A 6,870-nucleotide genomic window follows, 5' to 3' on the forward strand; every position below is an offset into this window, starting at 1 on the left:
AAGGAGAAAAGGGAAGAACAAATTTAGCAATTCATTGCTCAGAGGTCGGTCGCTCTCCAAAACCTTAACAGGTATTGAAATAAAATGTCAGTTTTCTGCCAAAAGCTTTAATCACCAAAAAATAAAAAATAAAAAATCTAAAATAATGGCTCAGCATGGCCACATCTTCCTTTTCCAGGCATTTTGCCCCAATGTTCAACATTCATACAATGGAAATCCATCATCTTTAACATTAGACAGAAGCAAGAAAAGTAATTCTCTGGTCAAAAAAAAGTCTCGAGCTCACGTAAGAAATGATGAATTTAACATTTTTCCTTTCAGGCAGTAGAAATGTTGATTCAAAAGTGATATTAGCTGGAAATCTAACAAAAGGTCATACTGTAATGCCTCAGGGATGTTTTCAAGGAAAACATTTACATGAAGCTAAGTGAAGCTCCGTCCGCCTATAAGCAATTAGGAGACACTTTTCACTTTTGAAGAGTTTCTAAATTTTAAGGGTGTGTTATGAAAAAAAGAGAAAAGCTGGAGTGGCTACTTGAAAAATAAATCAACCTTGGATAAAAACATACAGCAATACCTCCTGGGATGACATGTATGTGCGCATTATGCACGAGTAGCTTTGTCCATCGCTCAGGCCCGACAAGTCGTCCTGCTTTGTTTAACCCTTTAAGACCTACCATAGAACCAAGTCCGCCAGAGCTTATACTATGTTTTTACATGCTGTAGTGCTGTAGTTTTTGGGAGCATTTCAAGTTGCTATACATCAATACAACCATTAACCATTATAGCCCAAATTTTAATAATATGTGCATAGTAATTACATACATTGCAAAAAAGTGCAATAAACTACAAAAAAATGTAAAATCATTTTTGTTTTTTTTAACATATATTTCTAGTTAGAGAAATTTAAGAGGCTTATCCCTCAAAACTGTAAATACAAAACATTTTCAGAAAATAGTTTCCCGCCACAGGAAATTTATTTTGAGTGTCTTCATAGTTTCATTTTTGAAATACACCAATTTTTATATACTGCAGGAAAAACGAAAATAAATATTATAATGCAAATTTGCAAAAAAAAACAGCACATGCATCAAAATAAACAGTTTCCAGCAGTGCAATATGAGTCCTAAGCATCCCAGAAACGACACTGAAAGTCATAAAGTCAAAAATAACTTTAAAAAACACCATAAGGCTCATAAGGCCCTGATGGTAAAAAACTACATTTCCGCAAAATGACGTCACTTCCGGTTTCGGGCAGGACATGGAGGACACGCGATAGTTCACGCTGATGGTCGTAGGAAGTGTTACAAACAGCTGATCGGATCGGCAAAGCGTGTTTCTGGAAAATTATGTTTTTGTTGCTGCAAGTGCTTTTTATGCAGTTTTTGCAAAGATATATGTGGAAGGAAACCGTGACCGAGGACAAGCTGATGGCATAAGATGTAAATACAACTCCTCCGATTTTATATGCAAAAAAAATTATTGCGCTAGCTTACGTGGTTGCAGTGCTACCGGGATTTAAAAATAGTTAGGCAAAACAGAGCGTCCCTGCTCCGATTGGCTTTAAAGGGTTAAGAAGTGCTTTTAAAAATGTGTGATTTGGAAATGTAAATAACTTCATAACCTTTCTTTATGCATTAATGCACAGAGAGTATAAGAATACTTGTCTATGAAGTATGTAACCTGGATATTTTCAGATAACTGCAATCACTCGTGCTACTGTTCCTCTCTAATCATCTCCACAGCGTCTGTAACCTTCCAGAACATGCGACGCCAGCATGCGTGTCTTTGCTGTCACTTACACAGCTAACAGTGTGTGTTTATGTTGAGGGTTATGCATGCTGATGGTGACCCAGACCCCCACAGAGCCTCCCACCCTTCAGACCCTCCCCCTCCCAGGGCGAGGGCAGCAGGATGGGGTCAAACAGACAAATCTATCCCTCCTGCTCCATGGAGGCCTGCCCAGGGCCATTAGTATCCATTACCAGGAGGCACGGACACGCCACAGCCTGTGGTGCTTGTTCTCCAGCGCACACACATACTCGCACACGCATACTGTCAGCTAGCATGCAGCATATAAACAAGCATAATTACACAATAAAAGCATGAAACTCATGCATTCGCACAAGTATACAATTAGGCACTCAGATATGAATGAGCATGAAAGCGCCAAGAAATCCACACACGGGCAAACACACCTGACAGTGAAGCAGGCGTCCAGCAGCTTGCCACAGAGGTCCTAACTTCAAACAGACATTCTCAGAGGGGATGACCTTCTGGGAGTCTGTGGGGTGTGTTCATGTGTGTGTCTGTGAGTGTGAGAGGCTGATGAAGAAATTTAGAGCTGAACCGGCCACAAACAGTATGCACATAACTATCTGCCAAAAAGATGCAAGCTAAATGATTATAAATGGGCTGGAAGTTTTTAATGTTTGCTTAATAGAAGCATGAAAATGTGAACGAAGCATGAAAGAAGAATCAAATATTAGAAAAGTGGGAAGAAAGAAGTTTAGAAAGAGCCAGAGGAAAGATTACTGAGTCGTCACTGCATCCTTGGTTGCCCTCCGTTCACCGGCTTTTCCAACTAGTGTGTCGGTGTCTGTCGTGTCAGCTGTGGCTGCCTAACAAGCTTTATCCTCAACAGCCTATTATCTAGAGCATGGCAACTGGCCCATACCTGCAAGGTGTGTGTGTGTGTGTGTGTGAGAGAGAGAGAGAGATTCAGAGCGTTGCAGCTGTGTCATACCTGCAAGCGTCTTCGGGACACTTTCCTCTTGTCTAATGGTGCAGAAGAGGGGGATTGTGGGAGAGGTGAAGGACGAAACTGATATCTTCTTCCTCCCTCTTGTCTTTTCCCCTCCCATGTGAGAGGGAATGGTGGTGTGGATGTTTCTTCTTGCCTCCTTAGAGGGCACAGAGGAGATACGGTGCCAGAGGCCACGCGCACACATGAACAGCTGCTTGCATGAATGAATGCGTTCAGAAGACACACGTTAGGAATGTCAAGGACATTTCTTACTTATCCTGCACGACGCTTGATTAAAAGACGACAAAAGCAACCATCAAATATTGATGATCTGCAAAAATGTAGGCAGTGGCTCATTTGTAAATGCCGTAATTCTTTTTAATGTCCAAACACATTTTATGTGCGATATCCCTAAAAATTTCACTAAGGTTAGCATTTTCTATACGTACATGCACACACAATTACGGAGCATTGCTTTTATTGCATGTACACACAAAGCCGCATACATATATAGTCTGATGTATATATTTTGCTATTTTACAAGTTTGCTGTAAGTTCTTGCAAATTTATTAACATTTAAAAAACTAAAATCTAACATGTTCGTAAGTATTTAATCTTTGCCCAATAACTTGTTGAAACCTCAAGTATGATGCTAAAAGTTTGGCATTCCTATTTTTGGGCTGTTTCACCCATTCTTCTTTGCAGAACCTCTCAAGCTCCATCAGGTTGGATGCTCAGTGTCGGTGCACAGATCTCTTCCAAGATGTTCAATTAGGTTCAAGTCTGTGTCCTGGCTGGGTCATTCAAGGACATCAAAGAGTCGTCCACAAGCTACTCCTTTGGTAACTTGGCTGAGGGTCATTGCCCTGTTGGAAGATGAACCTTTGCCCCAGTCCGAGCAGGCTATCATCAAGGATGTCTCTGTACGTTGCTCATACATGCTAACCCTCCCGATTTTTCTGAGAGAATCCCGAATTTCAGTGCCCCTCCCAAAAATCTCCCGGAGCCACCATTCTCCTGAATTTCTCCTGACTTTCCACAACAAAAATGCAAAACCATATCCCAGAATTCATAGCGCGGCCCAGCCAATTCCAGTTTCCAACAATGGCGGCAGCTACTTAGTTTTTATATTACCCTTATTACTCTTTCTGGGTCGCAAAATAAACTTTTAGCAGAAGTTTCACTCCACAGAGAGAGCTTGTGACGTAATTCTGGAGGCCGTCACAATCACTCACTTCCGGCCTACCGGGCTTTCGGAGTACCTGGCCCACTTTGACAATGAAGGCCGGGTCCTCAGGTAGATGCAGCCTCTGAATTTGGACAGCCCCAACTGGGGGACAGTAATAATGGTGACATTTAACTTACTTTAAATAAATAATTTGAAATAAACAAACACTGTAAAATTTAAGTTATTTGTTTATGTATATTTTCATATTAGCTCATAATTCTTTTTAAGTGTATACAACATTTATGTCGAAATACGGAACATGCGTACATATATTCTTGATTCAAGCACTGAGTAAAAAAGTTTTCTTCTGGTCTAAAGACCAAATTGAAAATCTATATCCTTTACTTCCTAAACTGAGATGTGTTTAATACCAGTGAATCCTCTCAGCTTACATTTTTGACACTGCTTCTTCTATTGGTCAACACACCTCTGGGATGTGTATTAATATTACAATCCTGATGTTTTGCTCTTGAATAGACTTTGTTGTAGTTTTGCATATCAAAAGTATGCATGTCATTAACCGAGACAGCCAAATCATTTATTTATTTAGATTTAGATACCCCCCGTGTTGCAGGTAGAACATTTGTGCGCTGCAGACTACTGACATCTCAAATGTGGTTTTAAAGAACCTCTCAGAGTAAAGAAATGAGATAAGAAGGGTAAAATAACTAGTGAATCACTTGCAGTAAAAATTTTTAAGTGCTTGAACCAAACACACTGATGCAAAGAATCAAAGTATACACCATCAAATGGGTTAGATCTGCTGCTACAGGCACAAAAACTACCTGTGAATAAAAATCAGGGTGATGATAATTTGGAAAAAAACACCAAGGTAACCAGGTAGCGCTTGATGCTTCTCATTTATGCGTTCTTGTTCTTTGCCATCCCTCCTTTCTATCTCTCTTTCTTCCTTCTCTTCGCTCACCGTGACCAGAAGAAGTTCTTCTGCACTGGTGCCCGTCCACTCATCCTTCCAAGCAGAAAACTCTCATGTGCACGCACATATACACACATGCAGACCAACAATCCCCCACCTACTTACACACACCTCCAAAGCACATACGCACATTCACCTACCTCCCACCCACCCCACACACACACTCTACATGCGTACACACTCGCCACCGGCCACACCAGTGGAGGCCTTAGGGCTCAGCCATCTGCTGCCCACCCAGCCCATCTCCCCCCCTCTGTAGTACCCACCTTCCCAACATATGCAGCCCTTGCCCTGGGTAAGGTGGCAGGGGCACTGGCCCTAGCCCTGGCCAAGAGAAAGGGGTGAAGGAGCACATATGTAGCCCAGACGGTGTGTGTGTGAGCGCGAGGGGAGGAGGGAGGGGAGAAAAGACACAGAGACAAATCAAGGATTAGATGGCTCTCTCCTTGAATCTCTACATCTATTTCTCGCTCTGTCTCACCCATATGGCTTGTTTCTTGCATGTTCACACCAGCTCAGTGACCACCAAGGTCGCACCCTACAAAGGGCTAGTGAGGCCTCAAGCGAGGCAGCTGAGAATGAAGCAGGGAGAGGTAGACATGGCGAGAATGAGGGGGGCAGGAGCGATGGTGGGGGTTGGCATTGTCGCTGAGACACCTCCTTTTTTTTCACACCCCCTTTTTTCCTATCCTTCATTTCCTCTGTCTGTCTCTTCCCTCTGTTAAATCTTGCCTCGGGGCATTCTCCACCACAAAAGGCAGGGGGAAAAAAACGAGTGTGGCACTTTCATCCTCCCATCATCCCTTCCATCCATCTACCCGACCTTGTGTCTTTACGGATAAGATGTGTGTATGTGTGTGTTTGTGCGTGTGTGAGTGTGCAAAACAAGTGATGTGACAGCAATGGTGGGCATTTTGTTTCAACGCTAACATTAATTACATTGACTATTCCAAAGTCGTCCATATTTCATGAGCGTTCTTTTGCATGCCGGGGCAATGCACCACTCACCTATTCTCTTTAGTCTTCCGGTGCCTCTTTACACGTTCCAGGAAACCCAGTGCTGCTGTCAGTATCGGCTTAGGTTAGAAATCCAACAGGGAATTGGGCCAAAAATACTTTGGAAAGCTGACAAAATGCTGTTGCGGTAACTGTAGTGGTCCAACTATTTTAAAGTTCAACTTTATGTGGGAATAATGCAACATTGTAACTGCAGTTAAAATGCAACATTTTTTTAATGTTAATGGAAAAAAAATGTTTTGATAAATGTAATCGTGTATTGTTAGTATGTCAGTTTGTGGCTAACAATAGCAGCAGACGCACTCTGTTGGCTGCAAAGGAAACAGTAACAAATCCCTTATTATGTGTTGGCAGGAAAAAAATATGAGTTAATCTCCACAGCAAATAATAACCAACAAAAAGGGTTTTGGGACCATTGTTTAAAATCTTCACGTTTAGTAAAGCTACTATTTTAAGTATTTATTAGCCTACAACTTAATGGTGCAAAAACATAGTAACAAAAACACTGAAACTAGAGAGACAACTTTAACATTATAGGGCCCAGATACATATTTTCTCATCTTCGTCTTTCGGCTGCTTCCTTTAAGGTCGTCACATCATCTTCCTCCATCTCATCCTATCACTTGTATTCCTCGCTGTCACATGTCTTTTTCTACATTCATGAATCTTCTCTGTAGTCTTCCTCTTTTCCTCCTGCATGGCAGCTCCATCTTCAACATCCTTTATCCAAAATATCGACCATCCCTCCTCTATACATGTCCAAAGCAAGTCTGTTACTTCGTCTTTCTAAGTCATCTCCACACACTCAGACCATGCTGTCTCCTTCACCTGTCTTGTGCACAGTCCATTGCTTTGGATGATTGACCTGGTTGCTCCTCGCAGCTTCACCTTTTCACCTGTCTCTCATTCAGTCACATGTTTTGTCTTACTTCTACTGATTTT

The sequence above is a fragment of the Aulonocara stuartgranti genome (genome assembly GCF_965226115.1).
Source record: "Aulonocara stuartgranti genome assembly, chromosome: 23".
NCBI classification, from domain to species: Eukaryota; Metazoa; Chordata; class Actinopteri; order Cichliformes; family Cichlidae; genus Aulonocara; species Aulonocara stuartgranti.